Below are 4521 nucleotides of genomic sequence, written 5' to 3'. Positions count from 1 at the left end.
CATCAATGTTAACAGTTCTAAGGATAATATGAAGTCATCAAGGCATGTGAAGAGGAGATTAAAATCTGTCAGAAAAATGAGAAACTCCGGAGTTATTGCATTGGATTATATCCATACGTCTAGAAATTTGGCAGACCCCTTCACAAAGGGTCTATCACGTAACGTGATAGATAATGCATCAAAGGAGATGGGTATGAGACCCACCGTTTAAGTTGTCCACAGTGGTAACCCATTCTATGTGATCGGAGATCCCGTGAATTAGAACTGGGAGACAAGCTGTATGTCAGCTGAGAGGAAAGTATCCTTACTCCTTGTATGATACCACTCCGTAAAAGATGCAATACTTTCCTAATCTGCACGGTAGGCTGATTTATCTTAATGTGTTCTAAGTGGCTTATTTAAGCACAGATGTTGTCCTGCAGAACATCTGTTGAAGAACACACCTATATGAGTTTGGTTGTTAAAACGTCGCAACCTATGAGAGTTGGGTGCTTTCTAATAAACTCATGAAAGGCCATGGAGTATGACGCATAAGCTCCACCCGCGGGGAAGCCTGCGACGGCCTAGTACCGGTCAAGGCTCTTTGTGAAGCTAGATTAGCACAAAACTTGCAGTTCAAGGCTTAGTCCACTGTTCAAGTAGCAGTCTAGTGTAGCATAGAGTTCTGGTGAAAGTTCAACTTAACAGTCTTCGCTATAGTACCGGTATATAAAACAATGTTTTGGAACCAAAGGCAAACTTTATGTGCCTCTAGGATCTGGTGGGGGATTGTTGGAATTTTGGCCCATATTGGACCCACAATAAATATTCCATAAATTCCTAATAAATCCTAGAGGCCCACTTGGCCCATTCATGCATGGCAGGGGGTGGGACAAAGTTTAGTCCCACATTGCTAGTTGAAGAAGAGTTGGAGCAGCTTATAAGGAGAGCTCTTCATACCATTTGTAAGAGAGAAATAATAGGAGGAAATAGGAGCTGACCACACGCGCGCTCCTCCTCCGACGACGCCGCCGCTCGCTCGGCTCGTCACATCACGACACGACACGTCGCGGGTTGCGGGAATGCCTCGAGCCGAGAGCCTCTCTCTCTTTATTTTTGCCACTCATGAACGGGTATATGAACAGACGCAAGAATCTGAAACGTTTTTCAGTGGAATACGAAGGCTGTTCAGCTTCGGCTGCTGCCTATTCGGTTCACCTCCCTGCCCCTTTGTTTCATCTCCTCTCGCGGTCTGTTCGGCTCCTCTCTGTGTGCCTATAAAAGAGGTCGCTCCTCTCCAGAGACACACTACAAGACACAACACCATATGCGCCTACCACTCGGTTCCAGAGCTTTGCGCCGCCGCTCAAGACTTCTCCATCCCGTCTACCGGCGTGCACCGCTGGACGGGACAGTGATACATCCATTTTGCATCACTATTTTATATCATAATTTACTGTTATTCATTGATATATTTCATATTTAGAGATGATCCTTATGTTATTTCACCTATTTTGCATGTTTCATGATTATTGGAGAATTACTCACCGGAGTCAGGATTCTGCTGGAAAAGCACCGTCAGGATACAGTATTTCTGAAGATCAACAATTGACAGGAAATATACCGAAGCTCCTATTTTTCCAGATGACGGAGCCAGCCAAAAAGGGAAGCCAAGGAGGGCCGCCATGGGCCCCCCCATAGGACGGCGCGGGCTCCACCCTGGCCGCGCCGCCATGTGGGGAGGGGCCAATGACCCCCCTCGGCCATCTCCCTTTCGCGTACTTCATCTCCAGAGAACCCTAAGGTGTACGGGAGGATCGAGAATAGACACAGCCGCCTCTGCGGGGCGGAAAACACCAGAGAGAAAAGAGCTCTCCGGCAGGCTGAAATCTGTCGGGGAAATTCCCTCCCGGAGGGGGAAATCGTCGCCATCGTCACCGTCATCGAGCTGGACTTCATTGGGATCATCATCATCATCGTCTCCACCGCCGACACCATCATCTCCACCGCTGCACCTCGTCACCGCTGTAACATGTAGGGTTGAATCTTGATTATTTCATAGGGGAAACTCTCCCGGTATTGATTACTCCTTGTTATTGATGCTATTGAGTGAAACCATTGAACCAGGGTTTATGTTCAGATTGTTATTCATCATCATATCACCTCTGATCATGTTCCATATGATGTCTTGTGAGTAGTTTGGTTAGTTCTTGAGGACATGGGTGGAGTCTAAATGTTAGTAGTGAACTATGTTGAGTAATATTTAATGGTTTGATATTTAAGTTGTGGTGTTATTCTTCTAGTGGTGTCATGTGAACGTCGACTACATGATACTTCACCATTATGGGCCTAGGGGAATGCATCTTGTATTCGTTTGCTAATTGTGGGGTTGCCAGAGTGACAGCAACCTGAACCCCCGTTGGTATATCGATGCATGAGGGATAGCAGGATCTCAGAGTTTAAGGCTGTGGTTAGATTTATCTTAATTACCTTCTTATATTTGCGGATGCTTGCAAGGGGTTTAATCACAAGTATGTGTTAGTCCTAGGAAAGGCGGTGCATTAGCATAGGTTCACCCACACAACACTTATCAAAACAATGAAGATTAATCAACTATATGAAGCGAAAGCACTAGACTAAATTCCCGTGTGTCCTCAAGAACGTTTGGTCATCATAAGTAGACAAACCGGCTTGTCCTTTGTGCTAAAAGGATTGGGCCACTCACTGCAATTATTACTCTCGCATTTTACTTACTTGTATTTTATTTATCTGCTATATCAAAACCCTCCTGAATATTTGTCTGTGAACATTTACAGTGAATCCTTCATCGAAACTGCTTGTCAACACCTTCTGCTCCTCGTTGGTTTCGACACTCTTATTTATCGAAAGTACTACAATACACCCCCTATACTTGTGGGTCATCAAGACTATTTTCTGGCGCCGTTGCCGGGGAGTGAAGCGCTATTGGTAAGTGGAATTGGTAAGGAAAACGTTTACTGTACGTGTTGTTTTTATTTCTGTCTGCTGCTATAATTCATTATGGAGAGATCTTCTCTTGAATTCCTATTTGGAAAATCTACTACTACTGCAACGGTAGTGGATGAGGCGCCAGGTGAGAAAGAGATTCCGTATAAAATACCTATGAAAATTATTGAACGTGTTGTGGATAACCGCTATGAAGGGGATGGAACTGTCCATCCTGTAGATCATTTACTGTTTTTACATGAATTATGCGGGCTATTCAAGTGTGCAGGTATTTCTATGGATGAAGTTAGGAAGAAACTATTCTCTATGTCGCTGTCTGGTAAAGCGGCGCATTGGTATAAACTGCTGAAGGATGGGCATTCTCTTGACTGGAAGGATATTGTGTCTCTGTTTTATTTTAAACTAGCTGGCTGACCCGCGCATTTGCGCGTCTAGATTTACTCTATATATCATATTGAGTACACATTTTTTATGAGTTATTGGTAGTCCAGTCATTTATTATACGCCTTATTTCCAAGAAAACTATTATTTAGTTCAATAGACTCCTACATCAGCGTTAATTTATAATTCCAAACATACATAGAATAATTTATAGAAAAGATATATAGATTGTAAAACTTGATTGCATTTTAGTATGTTTTTATTAGTGTATCATAATAGTGTATGGACATATTTAGAGTGCTAATAGAAGACAGGTAATATTGAGATCTGCGTGTCACATGTGAAATCATAGACTATGTCATACCGATCTCTAAATTTTACTTCGGTTCCTCATCTATGTTATGTACTATTCCACCAATAATTCCACTTAGGAGCTTGACATTGATGCAATGTACTTAAATCATTTTCTATCTTTCTGTACACGACTCATAATTTGTTGTATTTAGTTGTATTTATTATTTTCTCTAATATATTTGCTTTTTCGTGCTTCCACCATTGTAATGTTAGTATATTTTTATTTGTTTCTACCCTTCTAAGGAAATTTAATTTGTCAAATATTTTTAAAAAATATGCATTGCTCAATGTCATCATATCATACCTGCATTTTCTATTAACCATAATTACTTCCAACAATTTGTTTTGTAGGCACAGTACAGTTACGGTTGCATGATATGTCCACTTGCACATATAAAGCACACTGTCGTAGAAACACCAAATTTTCATACGTGTGATATATAACATGCATGTCTTGTACGTTGTTTTGTAAATGCACATAACCTTTTATTATTTCATATGCTTCATTTATTTATATGTCACTTTGATCACCACGAACTCTGCCGGTGAATATTAACGCCTCAACTCACGCATATATTTATTCGTGCATTATGTATTTGTGTCGATATGTATTTATGCACTCGATCCACGTGCACATGTATGCAATATACACATGTTGATAATGTTAGTTTCACATGATTGCTCCATCACAACATGTTAAATGATTTGAACAGAAATAAAAGCTATTGTTATTTCGATTGGTCTTTATTGAATTTTAACTGTAAGTTTTCTATATGTATGCAAATGATTCTGAAAAAAATACAGTTTATGGATTTCACATCA

The sequence above is a fragment of the Lolium perenne genome, chromosome 7 (assembly GCF_019359855.2).
Source record: "Lolium perenne isolate Kyuss_39 chromosome 7, Kyuss_2.0, whole genome shotgun sequence".
Classification (NCBI taxonomy): domain Eukaryota; kingdom Viridiplantae; phylum Streptophyta; class Magnoliopsida; order Poales; family Poaceae; genus Lolium; species Lolium perenne.
This window is presented reverse-complemented; position numbering follows the sequence as displayed.